This window comes from Tursiops truncatus, chromosome 19, assembly GCF_011762595.2.
Source record: "Tursiops truncatus isolate mTurTru1 chromosome 19, mTurTru1.mat.Y, whole genome shotgun sequence".
NCBI classification, from domain to species: Eukaryota; Metazoa; Chordata; class Mammalia; order Artiodactyla; family Delphinidae; genus Tursiops; species Tursiops truncatus.
Genome location: NC_047052.1, coordinates 1,667,872 through 1,687,897, shown reverse-complemented (window position 1 = coordinate 1,687,897; position 20,026 = coordinate 1,667,872). Strand labels below are relative to the sequence as shown.

Sequence of the window (20,026 nt, the reverse complement as noted above, 5' to 3'; positions counted from 1 at the left end):
TTTTATGCTCTATAAATACAGCCAAATTCATACTACGTTTTTCATATGTAACAGTCCCTATATTATACACGATACATAACTAACATCAGTTACATATAAAATATACATCACATGTAATTAATATATATTTTTCCAGGAGTGTGCCCTCGAGCCTGTGACGGCCCTAGGGTCCCCTGAACACCCGCTGTTACTCGGGGGAACACGGCCAGAGCAGTAGCTAGAGCCTCGCCGGGAGCAGCCGACCGCGGCATCTGAACTACAAGTCCCACCATTCCATGCGCGGGCGCAGTCGGGCGACCGGAGGGCGGAGGGACCACAAGTACCGGCAGGCTTGGCGCAGACGCAGGAACCACGAGTCCCAGAATGCATTGCTCGAAGCTCGCGCAGGGCCCTCCGGGATATGTAGTCGTCGGGGAGCTAATTCCTATTCATTAGGCCTCAAAGAAAATGCAAATTCCTCCAACGGTCCAGCGATGCGACTTCTCAGGGGCTAGCGAGGAGCCCGAGCGCGCGACGGGGAAGAAAGAAGCCTAGGGGCCTAAACTGTGGCGCGGGAGCACGACGCGTGCGCATGCCCGGCGGTCACCAGCGCCAGCGAAGGGCGCGCGACAGGCCCCGAGCGGCAGGCCCCTCCCCTACGCCCCGCCCCCCGGCCGGCGCGCCCGCCCAGGGAGCCTGCGCAGACGGTGCAAAGCAGAGGGCCGCAGGGAGGGACTCGCAGCGCCTGCGCAGAGCGGCGGCTTCTCTCGCGAGGACGGACGCCATTATCGCATCTCCTCGACAAACACCACGAGAATTCCGCAGCCCACACGGTAATTGCAGCTCCCGCAGCCGGTCGCGTCTCCGCCTCCCCCTTCCCGCGGGGCGAGAGCGAGAGCGAGAGCGAGATCTCCCCTCCTCCCTCCTCCCTGCGCCCTCCTCCGGCCGCCGCGCCCGCGCCGCCGCCCCCGCCCCCCCGACGCGGGGACCGGCCGCAACGGCCCGCCGCTCTGCGCGCCCCCGCGTCAGCCCTGTCAGCCGCCGGTCCGCCGCACCTCAGCGCCCGGCTCCGGCCGCCCCTCCCCCCGCCCCACCGCCCCCGCCGGCGCGGTGCCGGCGGCCGGCGCGGGCCTCTCGTCCGGGACCTGCCCCTCACGAGCGGCGTCCGGCCGCGGGGCGGGCGGGGCGGGGTCGCGCTGCTGCTGCGGTGCAGCCCCTCCGAGAGGCCCCGGGAAGCCGGAGGCTGCGGGCGCGGGGACCGCGGCTGCGGAGCGGAAGTGCGGGAGGCGGCAGGTTCACCCGGGGCGGGCCCGAGTGAGGGGGACGTCCGTGGGGACCACTAGTCGGTGCTCGGAACGCCTGAACCGCCTGTAACGTTAACTCCGTGGATTCAGCTCCAGTTCTCCTTTGTCTGGCAGTTAAAATAAGCGTGTGTTCTTGGGACGTGGGCTTCTGTCACCACTGGCGTTAATTTGTAGCAAACGGCTGTCATGTGCGGGTCCTGTGCTGCGGCCGGGCCCGCCGAGCGTTTGCAGCGTTTCTCAGCACAGCGGTCCAGGCAGGTGGGCAGGGAGGTGACTGAGGCTCACGGAGGGTGAGGGACTTGTCCGGGACACACAGCCAGGTTTGAACGCGATCTGTCTCAAGTCCATGTTCTTAAAGAGCTGCACACATACTTGATATCTTAATAAAGCATTGTACCCAATAAAATGTCCGTGGAAAACTTAACATGAGAAGCAAAGCCCCCTGCCCCACTTCTCAGTTCCGCTCCTCAAATTCTTTGATATCTTTTTGTTGTTTCTTGAAATTCTCCATAGCTCTAAATAATAAGCTGGCATTGTATTGGTTTTATACGTTCTTGACTTGCTGTTATGACAGGATGAGTTAGCTTTTCGTATCTTATCTCACCTCTTCTATCCCTGTCGAGCAGATATTGCTTCACAGCCAGCTAATACATTTCCCCTCTCTACAGCCTTTTTTTTTTCCTATTGTTCGTGATGGCCTTTCTTTTTCTTCGCACTTTCTGTTCCCATTGATTCTTTACCTCGTTTTAAATTCTCAAGGATGGTGTTGGATCTCTCCAACCTTTTTCTCGTGTGGACTGATTACTCTTTAGACCAGCCCAGGTATCATCCCGATGTTTTCTTTTACTATACATCTGCGTTTGTTCAGGTCTCACGTTTTAATCTTGGCTTGCTTTATTTCAATGAAAACTTTCTGCCAAGGAGCCTTATTCCTTTTGGGTAACTCGTGAGGATCCTCATTGGTGTTCAGCCATTTCTAGAAGGCCCCGAAAGTGTCGAGTCCCACCATGAGTGCTCTTTGACTTTGGGGACGTGTCCTTCGGCTCTGGAATTGGAAATGCTCTTGTATCATTTGAGAATTTCGTCTGGTCTGCTTTTACTCTTCTGTGTTAGGAGTTGCTGTTAGTTTGATGATGGACATCTTGGATTAACTCTCTGAATCTCCCGTCTTTATCCTCTTCCTGTGTCGTTTTATTCTTGTTTCTGGGATAGGGCTTCCATTTATCTTCCAGTCCTATTTAAAATTTTTTTATTTCTACAGAGTTTTAATTTCTGAGGACTGACTTGTTCTTTTTTCATAATAATGTATTGTCTGGTGAATGCATTATGTCCTTGGCTTTGAGGATATACTATTAAGGATTTGTTCAGTTCTCTTGTTCTCTGATTTCTTGTTTCGTCTAGTGTCACTTGTTGTTTTCTTCTTTTTAAAAAGATTGGCTTCTTACTTTGTTCGGCAAGTACTCTTCAAGTATTGGTAATTATTCTTGTCTAAGGCAGGAGGAAGCAGGCAGAGAAATCTGAGTCTGTGGGGCTGAATTTTTTTCTTTTTTTTTTGGCCACATTTGCGTGGCCTGAGGGATCTTAGCTCCCCAACCAGGAACTGAACCCCGGGCCCACTGTAGTAAAAGCGTGGGGTCCTAAGCACTGGAACGCCAGGGAAGTCCCCTGTGGGGCTGATTTTGAAAATGTGCGGGTTTCCCTTCAGGTGTTTGGGAACTATTTATTGTGCTGGGACCTCAAATGCCAGAAGACAGGTGTTCTATGGGCCTTTCAGCATAAGGAAGACCCCTTTGATTTGGGGCTGCTCCATCTGGTGTAGGGAGGGCCGTGGTGCAGCTCTTCTGTATAGGGATCTGACTTCTGTGGGCAGCCACAGCCCTCGCCCTCGACCGAGGATCCTGGGTATGGGGTCCTCGCCATCCACAGGCTTAGAGCCCTCCTTTGGTTGTATCCACTCCTGTGTGCTCCAGATTGCTATTTCCTTTTCCCCCCATTAAATCCTCTTGGTCTGCCAGAAATTTGCCAAATCTCTTGCCTGTTGTCTTATATTCGTTCTTGTGGGTTTATTATACGATATTAAAAGTCATTTTAATGGGATGAGCAGAGCTCACCTGTGGGGCCAGTCGCTTTCTGTGAGTAGGTAGTCCAGGGTCTGTTCTCATTGCTCTGCTCTCCTGCCTCCCAGTGGCCTTGGTGATGGTTGCCCACCAGCAGTGGGATGGATGGCCGGATCACGGTCCCCATGGCCGCCGCTGCATTGCAGTTGTGGGCGGGTGGTGTGCGTTCCTGCTGGCCGTTCTGGCTCCGCAGCCTTGCAGGGTGCCAGGCTCGTCTGGGGAAGGCCAAGCACAGACAGCGTTAGAGCAAAGATTGTGATTTTAGACTCTGCAGTGAGCTTCTCTCTGTGTCACTGGGCCGAAGTTTAAGGATTGCCTCTAGGTAAGCAGTGATTACAGTGCTCAAAGTGTAATCTTGATGCATTTACTTGATTGTCCTCTGAAAGTTGTGAGTAGTGAAATACATCAGTTGTGTTTTCCAGGGCCTTGCTAGTGGAGTGCTCCACAGCAAGGACCACAGCATAACCATCACTGGGCTTTTGAGAGAAAAGCAGACTCTCAGGCCCTGTCCAACATACGGAATCAGAATCTGGAGCTTTGTAAACTTTTCCTTTTTAAAAAAATTTTTTTATTTTTTATTTGTTTATTTTTGGCTGCGTTGGGTCTTCGTTGCTGCGTGGGCTTTCTCTAGTTGCGGTTAGCGGGGGCTGCTCTTCGTTGCAGTGCGCGGGCTTCTTATTGTGGTGGCTTCTCTTGTGGCAGATCACGGGCTCTAAGCGCACGGGCTTCAGTAGTTGTGGTGTGCAGGCTCAGTAGTTGTGGCGCACGGGCTCAGTAGTTGTGGCGCATGGGCTTAGTTGCTCTGTGGCATGTGGGATTTTCCCGTACCAGGGATCGAACCTGTGTCCCCTGCATTGGCAGGTGGATTCTTAACCACTGCTCCACCAGGGAGGTCCCAGTAAACTTTTCCTTTTGAAGGAACTTTAGACTTACAGAAAAAATTGCAAAAATAGTTTAGAGAGCTTCCCTATGCCCGTCACCCACTTCCTTTAATGCTGACATCTTAGATTATCAAATATTCTTATAAAAATCAGAAAATTAACATCGTCACAGTACTGTTAATTGAACTGCAGACTTTGCTGAACTTCATCAGCTTTCCACTAATGTCTTTTTTCTGTTTCAGGAGCTAATCCGGGATCCCTCTCTGCATTTAGTTGTCACGTCTCCTTAAGTCTCTTCCAATCTGTGATATTTACACAGCCCCAAAGTATCTCTCCCAAGATGTTTATAAATTACAAGCGAAAAGTAGTAACTTCACAGTGGAAAAACCTGGCAGATAGCATCTCAGCATCACCAGTAATAAGACATAATGATATCATGTTTCTTGATATGCACTGAGACAGAAATGCATACCCAAAGTCTAACCATGACGAAACCCAAGTTGAGGCACATGTGCCAAAATCTGGACTAGTGCACCGCAGAAGTACCCCAGGTGTTGAAAGATAGGGAAAGGTTCAGAATTTGCACTTTAAAGGACTTCCAGGTGTAGCATATGCACTTTGCTGAAGAAATACTTCCTGTGTTAGATGGTTGTCAAGGAGAAAAGATAAAGAACCACAAGCCTTGTTTGGTGGATTGGTAAATGGGTGTCCCTGGCACAGGGTCTAGTGAGCTTGCCTAAATGGCTTATTGGTAACACCACTTACAGCTTACGAGCCTTAGTTTTTCCTTATGACCTTCATCTACGCTATAAATTCTGAAAACTTTAGCTGTACAGTTAAGTATACATATTACATGACAATGGCGACTGACTTTAAAATGTCCATTTAACTTTACCACTTTAGCTATTTAAATCTGGAAAAAATAAGCATTTTCTCATTTTGAAGAAAAGACTTCTGGGGGAAAATACGTATTAAAGTTCTCAACGAGAATGTCTTAGAAAAAGCTGTAAAAAGTTCTCCCTTTAGGAGAGGGAAATAAAGGTCGTTACTGTGTTCTCTGACTTCACATATATGATGGTCATAAAAACAATTGCATAATGAATTGTTCACTGGAATTGTTCACTGGAATTGCCCTGAACTATTCTGAAATGTTTATTTTTGGCAAATTTGAGAGCCGCTGGGGGGGTTGGGGGGCGGCATCACATGGTTGAAATTTGCTCTTAAAAAGTTACACTGGTTTTGTTGTTCCAGGATCGTACCTGGAGCTCATCTAAGTCCACAGAAGAGTAGAATCCTAGCATCATCCCTCCCTTTCAGAGTAGTTTTAAAAATACTTAACCCTTAGGTTTTGTGTAGGTTGTGAAACCAGTTAAAAGCGAGAGCTTTAGCTAATGATCTCATTTTATGCCATCTGCCTTGCCTTTGACTCTGTCTGTCCACTATCCGGGGCTGTGCCCGGCCTGCCTCCTGGGAAGAGAGGGGGCCCTCTTCAGTTCTAGAGGGCAGGGAGCAGGGGGATCGCTCTTGACGCCTTGTCACCCCTCCCCCCCCAGTGCACGCCCTCATCATAATGCTGCAGACTAAGTCTGAGAGGAAGCTGAGCTTGGGATGACCACCCAGAGCCTGCCATTGCTTGAAACCTGTGGGTATTCCTGAATGAAAACACGATGGAAACCTTAACTTCCTAAGCCACTAGCTGAGAGTACACCCGAAGCATTGTGGAAGTCATGTGAAATTGATTCCTATTTTGAATTAAATTCTCTGCATCTTTCACATCGACCCATAGCCAAGAACTGTCTGATTTGATTAAATGTTTTGGATCATCTGCCTCTGTGGGGGGGGTGGCCAGTAAGATTTGCTTTGTCTTTATAAGGACCCTCGTGCTGGGGAGGGGGGATGGTGGTGGTGATGACTGGTGACCCATAGGGTCGGATTGCTGACAATGCATAAGTGATGGAAGAATAAATCCACCAGAAAAGGCCAGAGAAGGTGAAGAGATGAGAATAGGTTTTATTACATCACTGAAAAGGTAGATAGGTGGGATGGAGGGTCTGTGGAAGCTGACTACCCTTTCCTTGCCCTAAGTCCTCCTGTGTTAGCATTTAGAGTACATGAGTGCAGGTAACGCTCTGAAGGAGAAAGTGAGTTGGCAGGAAGGGCCCAGGTAGGGATGGGGCGGGCGGAGTGGTGTCAGGAAGCCGGCACTGCGCTGAGTGGCTTTGGGCAGAGCCCTGTACTGACAAACCTTTTGTAATAAAGATTTACGTTCTGTGCTACAAAGAATGCTGCTTCTGGTCTCTAGTGATTTTTCCTTTTTCTTCAAGGTGGAAAGTCATCAAATGACTTGAAGCAAAGTTAAACCTTTCTAAAGTAGCAATGGGTTTGGATAAAGCTGGCAGTGAAAACTTGGTGCGTGTGCTGCTGGCATTTCCTTCTTGGTGTGAACTGTGTCCCTTGAGTGTGGTGACAGCCCCCGGGCACCTGGATCTTCCTGGGTGGGGTGGGATGACTCAGGCTGCGGTTCCAGCTGTCACCACCAAGAGTGGCCCTGCACTTGCGTTGGCAGGTGGATGGCAGGACGGGACCTGTCCTGTGAACTGGTGGGCTGGAGCCAGGGGTGGGTCTCAGGAGCAGAGTGCTGCGTTAAGCTGCCTTTTATGCTGGGAGCTTCCCTGGAGACGCCAAGTCATTCACTCCACCCACGATTTTGACTGAATCTGACAAAGAATGCTGGGCATCCTGTTTACCAGTGAAGAATTGCTGCAGCTGTCAGTGGGCAAACAATAGTTTGCAGCCAACTGCCTTTCTAGTTTTGAAATTAAACATTTTGTGGATTTTTCAGATTTGCAGGATTCAACTAATTTCACGTTTTTTGTGAAGCGATGGTTTAATATTTATTACGTTATTTTACATTTGTATAACAAATTTGCATAATTCAGCTTTGTATAAAATGCAGTCCTACTGTGTTGGGAGAAAGAAAGCTGAAGGGGCGCAGTAAGACGAAAGCAAACGTGTACTGCCTGGGGTTCCCTCTGTGCGTAGCTGTTAATAAAACACTCAGGGCTTCCCTGGTCAGAATCTGCCTGCCAATGCAGGGGACACGGGTTCGAGCCCTGGTCTGGGAGGATCCCACATGCCGCGGAGCAGCTAAGCCCGTGCACCACAACTACTGAGCCTGCGTGCCACAACTATTGAAGCCCACGCACCTAGAGCCTGTGCTCCACGACAAGAGAAGCCACCGCAATGAGAAGCCCGCGCACCGCAACGAAGAGTAGCCCCCGCTCCCCGCAACTAGAGAAAGCCCGCGCGCAGCAACAAGACCCAACACAGCCAAAACAAACAAAAAACACTCAATTCAACTTGCTTCCCGAGTTCTCCAGGGATCATTCAAGAGCTCAGGAAGCCTGCTTTGCCTCTTTGGGATTTCTGTGGATCCACTATAATCTGAAGCAGAAATCGCTCTTTCCGGCCAACAGGAGGTGGAGCCGGCAGAGCCAGCCCATCCTGGAGCGCCTCTCAGGAGGCCGCGATCGCTGCTCTTCAACAAAAGTTCCTGTCTCTTTTTCCCCGTCTTAGTCTCCAGGCAGTTTCTAGAGTCTGGAGATGCCACTGATGTGGTTAATCGCTCGGCTGCAGGGCAGAAGTGAACAAACTTTGTGTCAAGGGCTGTATGAGTAGACATTTTTGGCTTTGGGGGTCTGTCCCAACCACTCAGCTCTGCCCTTGGAGAGGCCGGAATAGACGTGGCTGTTTCCCAATAAAACTTATCTACAAAAACTAACCGCTGGCTGGACCTGCCCCTCAGACCGTAGTGTGTGACTCGAGGCTGCAAGTGCTCATGCAAGCTGGGGAAAGAAGTCAAGCAGGGGAATTGGGCGAGAGTGAGGCGGTGGTGAGGCGCCCCCGCTGGGCCCTTTTCCTGCAGGCCGCTCCACCGCCAGCGGCTGCGCTCCTCTGCTGACTCAGGGAGCCTGGGGTCGTCAGCAGGGTGTATTTTGGGGAAATCTGCACGAAGTATAATTGGCGTCAGCGAAGCACCTTCAGATGAGAACGCGTCTGTCCGTCCTCACTGCCGTTCTTTGGAAGAATAGCCTCAGCATCTCTTCATAGGAATTGGATTTGGGTTTTTTCAGTCTTCGAAGTTGCAAGAATAGTACAAAGAATTATGGTGTAGGCTTGTCCTAGAGTCTCAGATGCTAATATTTTATATTTGCTTTATCCTTTCTCTTTGCAACTCTCTGTGTTTGTGTGTGTGTATATTTTTCTATTGTTTTTCCTGAACAGTTTAAACTATGAAGTAAGTCCCTTTAACCTTAAACACTTAAATGGCTGTTTCCTATTAACAAGGACCTTCTCTTATATAACCACAGTACAATTTTCAAAATTAGGAATCTATCATCGATGCAGCTGTGTTATCTAAGCATCAGATCTAGTTCAGATTTTATTAATTATCCCAATAACGTCCATTTTTAGCAAAAGAAAAAGGGACTCCTTTATTAACTTTGGATGTATTTTTCCCTAAGAACATTTGCCCTTACCGACATTATCATAAATTGGCACCATACTCCTTACAAATTACAAGTTTAGTGACATCAAAAGTCTGCGTACTTATTGTTGACAGCAATCACTTTGCATAATCATTTCCTTCTGCTCTTGTGTTTGGGAGAGGGATGGGAGAGACTGACAGTAGAGGTAAGAGGCAGAATGCTGGGCTGCGTTTAAAGTCTGCCCAGATCATTGGTTGCACGTGTGGACGCGGTGGGCTTATGATGTGCTAGCTGTGGATGCGAAATGAGTATGACCTTACATGGTGTCATTTGCTAAGTTTATAAAAGTTCTTTAAGGTCACTCTCCAGTCTACATAGTCCTGTTGGGCTGGGGAAGGGTTATTTTCTAAGGGCTTCTGCTGTTCAGTGCTGGACCCATCTATTTACAAAAGTACAGGTGACCCTTAAACAGTGTGGGGGGCAGGGGCAGCAGCCCTGCACGTAGTGGCAGATCTGAATAGAACTTGTAGTCAGCCCTCCGTATCCATGGTTCTGCATCTTCGGTTCAACCAGCTGCAGCTTGTGCAGTACCGAAATGTTTACTGTTGAAAAACATCTGCATATCGGTGGACCTGTGCCACTCAAAGCAGTGTTGTGGCTGCTTGGCTTTGGGGCAGACTTGGCAGTGTCTGCTCTGCGTGCAGGGTAGCCACGCACGGCGTCCCTCCCGCGGTGGTGTGGGGCGCACATCTGAGCATGTGTGAGGCCCTTGGCACACGGCGTTCGTGGTACTTGGGCCTCCTCGCCCATTTGCAGCCTGAAGTTCAGAGTCCTCATCACGTTTCAGACCGGCTTCCTGGGGTTCTGGAGCAGTAAGAGGGAGGCATTCTGGTCTGATTAAGGCATTTGACTACGCATGTGGCTTTGAAAAGATTAAAGTATCTTTATAAATACATGCTTTACATGGACATTTTAATCGCATGAACTTTTCATCAGTCTTAGATCAGGCCCAGTAATTTTGGGGTTCTAAGTGCAGTTTCTAATCTTTAGGATGTTGTTTTTCGTGACTAAGTTTTTTTGTTTTTTTAAAATTAGTTAATTTCTTTATTTTTGGCTGTGTTGGGTCTTCGTTGCTGCGCGCTGGCTTTCTCTAGCTGTGGCAAGCGGCGGCTACTCCTCGTTGTGGTGCGCGGGCCTCTCACTGCGGTGGCTTCTCTTGTTGCAGAGCATGGGCTCTAGGAGCGCAGGCTTCAGTAGTTGTGGCACGTGGGCTCTAGAGCGCAAGGTCAGTAGTTGTGGTGCACGTGCTTAGTTGCTCCGCGGCATGTGGGATCTTCCCGGACCAGGGCTTGAACCTGTGTCCCCTGCATTGCCAGGCGGTTTCTTAACCACTGCACCACACGGAAGTCCCCATGACTAAGTTTTAATTACACATTGAGAATTATGATCTTGAGTAAAATGGAGACTGTGAACTTGGTTCCTCGGCCCCCGAGGTGACAGTGGCATGGGCTGTGTCTGCCACCACCGAGCCATGCCAGCGCCGTGCATGGGTCAGCCAGCATCTGCGACTCGTCCTTGGCAGGCTCCTTACACTTTTGTCCATTTTCTGTTGTAGATCAGATTACTTTGTTCTCCTTGGTTATGGGCCCTGCCTCTGAGCGGCTGTGTTTGCCTGATGTCAGTTGTGCGTCAGAAACCTCTGGAGTGGTCCCTGCATCTGTCACCTGTCCTCATTACTTGTTTTAATGACTGCTCGAGCTGGGTGTTCATCGTCTTTTTTTATGTTCCTGGCTAGGAGTACAGCTTTCCTTAACATCTTGGCACATGTTGTTAGTTATTTGGTTTCTGTGAAATTTCCAGGTGGAAAATGATTAGGACACTGGCATCCTTACCCTGGACGGCTGACCACCCTCCTCTCCAAGCTTTGCAGTTCCTGGGAATAAACAGGAAGGGCAGATGAGTGCTAAACGGATTGCAGTTTCTGGAGGGAGCTGAAGGATGGATGGATGCACAGCCCTGCTCTCAGGGGAGGCAAAGGGAACATGTGGTGATGGATGGCAGTGGGGTTAGTTAGTCCAACGCAACGCAAAGTGCGTTACCGAGTGACCAGGCCCTGCCCCCCATGCCTACCCCTACCGCCACCCCACCTGCTCTCCGGTCTCATGTTGCCTTAATAAATATTTATGGTGAGGGGATGGGCCTATCTCTGTAAAACGGGGATGCACCTACATCCAAGGTTGTGAAGACTCAGTGAAATAATGCAAAGATGTGTTTAGGATCCAATGAATGGTAGCGCCTATAATTACTGTTATTATCATCAGCTTCACCCACCAGGCCCTGTATCTTTTTATGCTTACCAGTTTATATGGGGCAGATTTAATTGATAGACATTTGCATGTAGTCAGAGTTTTGTCTGTGATAAACTTACATCACAGAATCTTAGAATTTGAGAACTGGACAGGAGCTTAGAGGTGATTTAAATAGTACAACTTGCTAGTTAAAAGCTTGGGCATGGTTGTAAAGTATACACTTGTTAGAAACGCAAGGACCCTTGATAAATGTGTGTTTCTACTGTGAGGAATCCTCCAGTGTGAACTCCACACAGCTGGCCCAGCAGCCGCCCTTGACAGTCATCAGGCTTAAGATAGCCTCTTGTTCTCTCCAGGGAGGTGACTTTTCTCCTGCACTTCTCAGAAAGTAAATTGTGGTAGATTCTGTTGCTATATAGTGTTGTAAGTTTGGCAGATTATTTGTTATTCAGTGATATTTTATTGACAATTTTAAATTCTATCAGATGGTTTTAGACAGTTTGCAATGTTGAGTTTGAATTCTTAATAATTTTAGGGCCAATATTTCTTATATGGGCACATGTAAGTGGGAAAATGACTAAAAATTTTAAATTTCACCCTGAATTCAGCGTGATGTGTTGTGGCTCTTTGCGACGTAACTTTCTTCTGTAGAGGTAAAAAAAATTGACCTGTCATCTAATTTGTCCTCACGTCTCTGAATGTTTTCCACGTTAACTGTAAAAAACACAGCAACAAGTGAAGTGAAGTGTAGGAGAGAGCATTGCCTGTAGTCTCCAAATGTTTCATGTTTTACCTTTTTATTTTTATAACGGGAAGATGATTACAACCAAGATCTCTTCTGTCCCTGTAGCTGAAGGACTGAAGGAGCTGCCAGGCCAGTGACTAGTTCAGGAGAATCTGTGCTTACGGAGCACGTGAACCTCAAGGTCGTTTCTTTATTCACTTGCCCAGGATTTACGGGTCGCTCCCATGTGCCCAGCAGGGTGTTTGTGACGTGATGATCCAGCGAACAGAGCAGAGGTTTTTACATTAGAGTGAGGCTGTCAGTCACTGGACAAGCTGTGACAGCCCCCGAGCAGCCCCAGCCAGCGTGCAGACAGCTGGTTGCGGCTGTGTTCCAATAAAACTTTATTTGTGAACACTGATGTTTGAGTTTAATGTAATTTCATGTCAGGACATACTGTTCTTCTTTTGATTTGGTTCATGGGCTGTACAGGTGGAGGGTTGGAATTGGTCCACGGGGCCAACCCTTGGTCTAGTGAGTGAGTGAATAAAATGAGGTCATATCTAGGTAGGCAGGAGCCGGATTGGGAGAGGCCTGAAATGCGGGTAGAGTTTAGATGTGATGCCAAGCTGGGCGCTGTGACGACAGCCCTTTGGGAGGGATGAGCCTGGAACTCATCTGCAGGATGGCTGGGAGGGGATTGGCTTCCCGCCTCACCGTGTGTGGCTTTGGGAGGGACCAAGGGACAGATCCGTGGATTCCACCTTAGGGTGGGTTACAGAGAGAGGACACCTAATCGCCAGGGACCAGAGGCAGGGACAGGGAAGCCGGTTCACGGGTTCAAGGAAGCGGAGCCCAGCGGCGCAGGTGTAGTGGGAGAGGAGTTGGGTGGGAAGGAGCAGGTGGGCAGGGCCCCCGGGCCTGGTGATGGTCAGATGCTGGGGGTGACAGCAGAGAGAGTTAAAAGAGGAGTTGCAGGATTCCTTCTGGGGGGGTTGGTGGGATCTCCTTGGGCGGTGCTCTCGGGAAAGAGTAGGGATGGGGGCAGAGTTCAGCTTTGGAAGTGCGGGAGCGGATTTTATTGTCAAATGGCCATAGTGTGGTTTGACGTACTGGACCAGGGAAGTCACTGGTGAGGGGTCCGGGCGGCAGCGGAGATTTGGGCGCATGGGTGCCACTCCCTGTAAGGGCCTGCCGTGTGCCCCCAGGACACGTGCTTCTGGGCTCTGGTTCCCAGAAGGGGCTCCGGGGGCCGCGGCGTGAGGCTCAGACCTAGTGCCGCTGGAGGGCCCAGCGTAGGTGGGGCCAGGGGTGAACCCCGGGGAGGAGGAGGACCCCAGGGTGCTCTGAGCGAGGAGAAGTGCTGAGCGGGGAGGCCGGTGGGAATTGTTCACAGGGCTCTTGTCCAGTCCGACGGTGAGTTTGGAAACCAGTGTTTTGTTTGGGGGCCTGAAGGGTGTGGGGAGGGATCGTGTTTGCGGACGGGCGTGGGCGAGAGTTCCAGAATGTGCTATAGGAGTTTGGCTCTGGAGGGACGTGATGGCAGCTGGCGGGCGGCAGAGTGGATTGGAGGGTTTTATTATTTTTGTTTTTTCTAAAACAGTTATTTTGCAGTCGCCTGAGATTTGCAGGTACGTAGCAGAGGTGGTACAGGCTGTTTTTCCACCATTACGTCGTGCATGGCCGTGGCCGGGACGGTGTCCGCCTCCAGGGCGCTGGTTCCCCGAGCTCACCTGAGCTTGTTGACTGAATCTGTGATCCTGGCTGCCTCCTCGCTGGAATCTAGGGGGCACTTCCTAGAGGGGCCTGGTGGACACACAGGTATACACCCTGCATCTAGGTGCACGACGGGGCGATGTTTTGGCACGTTGCGTTGTTTCTGTTTTTTCCTGCGTTTGATAGTAAGTTGCAGAGGTCACCTCATTTCACCCCTCAGTGCTTGAGCACTCGTGTCCTGGGAGCAAGGACATTGTTTTACATAACTGCACCTACAAACAGGAGCAGTGATTCCGAGTCACTGAAGGTACGGTCCATACTCAAGTTTCCCCTGAGATTCTTTGTGGCTGCCTCTCCCTGTCCCGCCCCTGGACCTCCCTACACTGGCAGGTCTCCGCAGCCTCTGCCAGTTTGTTTCATGCCGTGGACTTTTCAAGAGTCTGGCCAGTAGACCGGCATCTCTGACCCCTTCGTTCGTCCTCCGATTGCTCAGCTCTCCGCCGGTTCTGGGCAGCGTGCCCTGATCCTCCCAGCCAGGCAGCTGCTGCAGCCCCCCACCCGTGTCTGCCCTCAGCCCTGGCGGGCAGTCGATCCCCAGGATACCCCTAGTGTCACTGCTCCGACTTACTGCCTTAGTAAGTGTCTTGTGGGCAGGGCTAGCTCTGCTCCCTTCGGCGTGTGTCTAGCACAGAGCCCGGGGGTTGTTTTTTGAAGAATGTATGAATAAATGCAGTAAGGTCGTTGATATTAATTGTATACGTAGTCCATAGACACTCAGTAAGGCTCGTCACAGAACTAAGAAGTAAGGTGAAGGTGTTTAAGCCTACAGTCCCCGTACATTATTACAGTCCTGCATCTTTGGCAGATTTAGTACTTTATGTTATCAGAATAATACTTCACAGTGTAAGCAATTTAGGAGCTACCAGAGAAGAATTAAAATACGGGCATTATCTACGTAGAAACTGAAACTTTTATTGCGAGATCTATGCAGGCCTCTGCACTGTATTTACATTTATCATTGGCAGTTGGTAAATCAAGTAAAAGTTGCTTTTAATTGTTTTTATGGTTTCCATTTTATAGCAGACATTATCTGAAATTCATTTTAATGTGTATGTGGTTCTTATGCTTTCTTTCTAGAGATATAATTCCTGAAGGCAGTGGTTGTCATTGTGGTCCACAGACCCCAGGGATGTCCTTGAGACATTCCCAGTGGGTATTTGAGGTCAAAATAGTTTTCATGACTGTCAAGAGGTCATTTGCCTCTTTTTGCCTGTTAACATTTGGACCGAGTCCCCGAGCTACCATTGTTGCTGGATTCCTTACTGCCGTGCAGTTCAGAAAAGCCATTCTCCTCTAAGAATGTCCTTGGGGCAGCAGTAGAAATCATTCATTTTGTTAAATCTCAGCCCTGAGTGCACCCCTTTTTAACACTCTGTAACAAAACAGGAAGTGTGTGGAAAGCACTTCTGCGTTTTGGAGTTGGGAGGTTGCCTGGAAGATGGGCCTTTCTGCAGTTACTTGGGTTGCTAGCTGAACTGGCCGCTTTTTTTCATGGACCACCATAACGGAAGAATTGACACACTACCAGTATTTCTTACTAAACGGACAGAGTTAGCCTGTCACTGCAAGGAAAGCAGCTAACACTATTGCCAGTGGTAAAATTTGTACTTCCAAGTAGAATTGGAATTTCAGAAAGCTTGTATCTGCCACTGTGAACCTGGCAGCTTCCTAAGACTTCAAGACTTTTCTTTTTCTTTCTTTTTTTTTTTTGGCGGTACGCAGGCCTCTCACTGTTGTGGCCTCTTCCGTTGCGGAGCGCAGGCTCCGGACCACGGGCCCAGCCACTCCGGGGCACGAACCCGTGTCCCCCGCATCGGCAGGCAGACCCCCAACCACTGCGCCACCAGGGAAGCCCCTCTTTTTCTTTTTAAAAATTAATTAATTAATTTACTTTTTTGGCTGCGCCGCACGGCATGCGGAATCCTAGTTCCCTGAGCGTGGGTCGAACTCGTGCCCCCGCAGTGGAAGCGCTGAGTCTTAACTACTGTACTGCCAGGGAAGTCCCCAGGACTTTTCTGATGAGATCAGTGCTGATGTTAAGGAATGTGTTGCTTTAGATAATCTGTAATTAACAACATTCGGAAGGTCTGCATAACTCACTGAACCAGTATTTTTCCAAATGACCAAATCAGACCCAGGTAAATGTCCATTTAAAGACAGATTTTAAAGTGATAAAGTAACAAAAAGTTCAGCAGTACAGTTTTAGATTCCACATTGCAGCTCACGTTTGGGGAGAAATGAAGCCTTGTTGAGGTTTGGTGTTGTATTACAGAGGAATATCCGCAGTTATCTTGAACGGGCTGTTCAGACGCACTGCCCTCTTTTTCATGCAGTAATAGATATGAGAACCCAGTTGTTTTCCAGTAAGTCTGACATTAAAGAGACTTGTCAAAATGCAAAACTGTGTCTCTTCTTGCTAAGATTTTACTGCTGTTGTTTTGGAAACTCTAGTAGTTATTTTTAAAAAATTAATTAACTAATTTGTTTTTATTTTTGGCTGTGTTGGGTCTTCGTTGCTGCAGGCGGGCTTTCTCTAGTTGTGGCGAGCTGGGGCTACTCTTCCTTGCAGTGTGCGGACTTCTCATTGTCGTGGCTTCTCTTGTTGTGGAGCACATGGCACGGGCTTTAGTAGTTGCGGCACGCGGGCTCAGTAGCTGTGGCTAGCGGGCTGTAGAGCAGAGGCTCCATAGTTGTGGCTTGTGGGCTATAGGTGCGCGGGCTTCAGTAGTTGTGGCTCACGGGCTCTAGAGCGCAGGTTCAGTAGTTGTGGTGCATGGGCTTAGTTACTCCACGGCACGTGGGATCTTCCCGGGCCAGGGATCGAACCTGTGTCCCCTCCACTGGCAGGCAGATTCTTAACCACTGTGCCACCAGGGAAGCCCCTCTAGTAGTTATTTTTGGTAAAAAAAAGTTTTGTATGTTAATATGTAATGTATGGATTTTTGTAATTTTTAAATGAATAAAGTATTCACACATTTTCTGTTCTAATATCAGAGATGGTGATATTGATAGATACACGTCCACGAGTACAAGCTCACTAACTTTCAGATGGGGAAGGGGGTCCTGAGACCAGTGTGTCTTGAAGTAGGACAGTGGTGCTGTGGGATCAATTTAAATCCGGCCAGTTCCGTTTCCTGCGTTGGTGGTTTGTATTTGAGGAGGTTTATATATTTTGGAAAAGGTGAATAGAAGTGGCCAGTTTAATCAAACATGTTAACTTTAGAGGGGAAGGACCTGCCATCTGAGGGTAGTTTGACCTTCTTCTCCTAATTTCAAACTTAAACATTTTTAGGGGGGCTGTTTTGAAGAAGAAACAGTGTGGCCTGGATTTTCTTAAGAATCAGTGCTTTCCGATGATCTAGTACCTGGCTGGTCATTTATAGTCATGTTTTCTCTTTCTTCCCTATTTGTCCTTTGAGTATCCCCCTGCCACGCCACACTGACTTGGGGAAAATCAGTAAGCTGAGTCTTGTTCACATGTCTCAGTTTAATAAAAGTTGATTTCTTTGCTTACTTCCTACTGGCTTTTAATTAATTTTATTGCTCCATCTATATCCAGATGGATCTGATTGAATGGAATGATCTTTATTTTCTTGGAGGTGCCCTGTTTCTGGAAGTTGAGCTTTTTAACTGGGCACCACTGGGCCGCTTCCTGCTGGGGGTGGAGGTTACTACTCTGGTCTTTATGGTGTGTGGACTCGGCCTTGCTGCTCAGGTGAACGTGAAGCTGGTGCCAGAGGCGGGGCGGTGGCTGGGGCCCCGTCCCATCCCCATCTGGTGGGACGGGGATGCTGTTGGGCCTGGGTGCTGGCGGTTCCCACTGTCTCGTGTGCGATTGCTCTCCGAGACTTGTCTTCAGGGTCTTCTGTCCCTTGTACTCATCGGGGCCGCTCCTGCGCCTCCGAGGACTGTCTTAGTCCGTGTATTTGGCATCTGTAAAGGGAGGTCAGCCTGGCATGGCCTACTCCCGAGGCCCCTCCACGGTGAGCTAGGCGTGCCCCCGCTTCCACCCATGACGTCACGGCACCTGGGCCGCGTCTCTTCACACGGCTCGCCTGCAGGGATCTGACGGCTGGGAAGTAGTTCTGGTAGAGCAGAGTCGGAGGTCACACAGTGGCTGTAGTGTGCGCCTCCCAGGGACAGCCTCCTGCAGACAGGCTCAGTGGGGCGCTTGTTCAAGGGCTGATGGGAGAAAGAGCTCTGTGCAGAGTGTCTGCCCTAAAAGCCCCATATGTTGTGACATCCCTAATGAGATGACCCGTGTGGTGTCGTTCGGTGGTGACTGAGAAAATCCCAGGGTGGGCACACGGGGCTTTGCCTGGTTGCGTCTGCTGAAGTTCAGTCGTGTGCTCGATTACAGTGGCTTTTCTTTTTTTCCTGTTTCAGTGGCCTTGTGGTTTTATTTTACAGGTGTCCGAAATATTTAAAAATGAGCAAAATTAAAACTAACTGTGCAGTTCTGTGTTTTTTATCTCAACGCTTCTTTTTAATAGAGAAAAATAACATATTTACATCGTTCTGTTTCTGCTGATGAACAGCTGCTCGTGTCTGTTGCTGACAACCCCTGAGCAGCTTGTATTTTCACTGTTAAACCTAACATGTCATTTGCATGAAGTTCACAGTTGTAAGCTAAACAGATCTGTGACTTAATTGTGGTACAGTCCTTACTGAAATCAAAACACAGATGTAGAGAACTCTGCCGCCCTTCCTGCACGCTTTGTCAGCAGATGTGCGGCCCTTCATAGTTCTGCCCTGGGGGGTGACTCTCCCTTGGGCTCTCCCACTAGACCCACGGCATGGACGTGCATGGTGTGCCAGGCCCCAAGCCGGGCAGCGAGCAAGATGGTGAGAGTTCCGGCCCAGTGGAGCTCGTCTTCCAGCAGGGGAGACAGATGCTAAACAAGATGGGTGTTTAGCCTGTGTCGTAGGTTAGATATAAGGGCTTTGTGATAAAGCAGGAAAGGGCAGCAGGGACGTGGGTGCTGGTGCTGGGTGTGACGGGTGAGGAGTGGCTGGCCGAGGGGCAGGTGGACTTCGGAGGGTGAGGGCTGAGCTGGTGTGTGCCTGCCCAGCTGGGGCGGCCTCCTTAGACGGCGGACTGAGGAGCCACACAGGGAGCCTGAGGGGCGCGGAGAGAGGCTGGCTGGTGCTGGGCGCCAGGCACGCACCTTGGATGATTGGGGAACCTTCAACGGGCTTTGAGCAGACAGTGATGCTGAGATGGGCTTTAACGTGATCCCGTAGCTTTTAAACATTGGCAGTAATTCTGGGGCAAAGACAGAGCAGGGAGACCCAGGTGGGGGCCAGTGCGTGGGTCCAGATGTGCAATGATAAGGACAGAGTGAGGACAGCGGGAGATTCTGCCTATAGGTCGGATGAGAGAGGAGAACCAAGGCCCAAAGGTTCTGGCCTGAGCACCTGGGGTGGGAAGTCTGGAGGTGTCGGCTGGTTGTGGAGAGGTACGAGTTCAGTTTGGATTCCTTCACGTTGAGACTAGACACTCAGGGGAAGTGGCCTGGAGGCCGGTTGTCACGTAGATCTGGAGTTCCTGGGAGAGGTCGGAGGTGAAGTGGATCGTGAGCCGTCAGCAGATAGATGGTATTTCAGTGTGGATGAGAAGAGGTCCAGCGCTGAGCCGCAGGGAGAGGGGTAGTCTGACCCATGGTCCAGGAGAAGGGACATTGCAGGGCAGGGCATGGCAGGGCGTACCTGCGCGAGTGGTCATGGCTGTGGACGCTCACACGCTGTAGGCTGGGAGGTGGATTGAAGTCAGGATTGAAGAAGGCTCCCTAATTTTTATCCAGATTTGATGTGCTTGGCCTCATCCGTGTACTTATTGCTCTGTTTTAGAAAAACAAAATCAATAATAATAAGCACAATAAGTAATATGTACTTATAGGAAGTTCAACAGTCCAGGGGCTTCCCTGGTGGCACAGTGGTTAAGAATCCACCTGCCAATGCAGGGGACACGGGTTCAAGCCCTGGTCCGGGAAGATCCCACGTGCCACGGGGCAACTAAGCCCATGCACCACAACTACTGAGCCTGCGCTCTAGAGCCTGCGAGCCCCAACTACTGAAGCCCGTGTGCCTAGAGCCTGTGCTGCGCAACAAGAGAAGTCATTGCAGTGAGAAGCCCACACACCCCAATGAAGAGTAGCTCTGCTCGCCGCAACTAGAGGAAGCCTGCACACAGCAACGAAGACCCAGCGCAGCCAAAGCTCAGCAGTCCAGAAGGATAAAGGATGAAGGTCAGGTGGTTTTATCTGTACCTTTTCCCTCCTGTGTCACCTTGGTTCAGTGTGTATCGTTCCAGAGCATCTCGTGTGCATTTGCACACACGGACACGTGACTACACATACATGCAATTTTCCTCTTACACTCCTTTCTGTTAGTATTGTGTTCTGGAGACCTTTCCATTCACATGAGTGACTGCGGTGTCTCAGATCATT

The 20,026-nt window shown here is 49.8% G+C and overlaps 1 protein-coding gene across 5 annotated transcripts in view; it reads left to right on the top strand.

The window, feature by feature from the left end:
• Positions 1–684: 684 nt before the first annotated feature.
• BANP (BTG3 associated nuclear protein) overlaps positions 685–20,026 on the top strand; it is a 116,731-nt gene continuing 97,389 nt past the window's right edge. For 4 of the 5 annotated variants that reach the window (XM_073796301.1, XM_073796296.1, XM_033846348.2 and 1 more), the window contains exon 1: positions 685–812. The gene's annotated coding sequence lies outside the window, so the exon portion shown is untranslated. Of the gene's footprint in view, positions 813–16,480; positions 19,826–20,026 lie in introns of those variants that run through there. The other variant, XM_073796297.1, reaches the window with a different exon arrangement.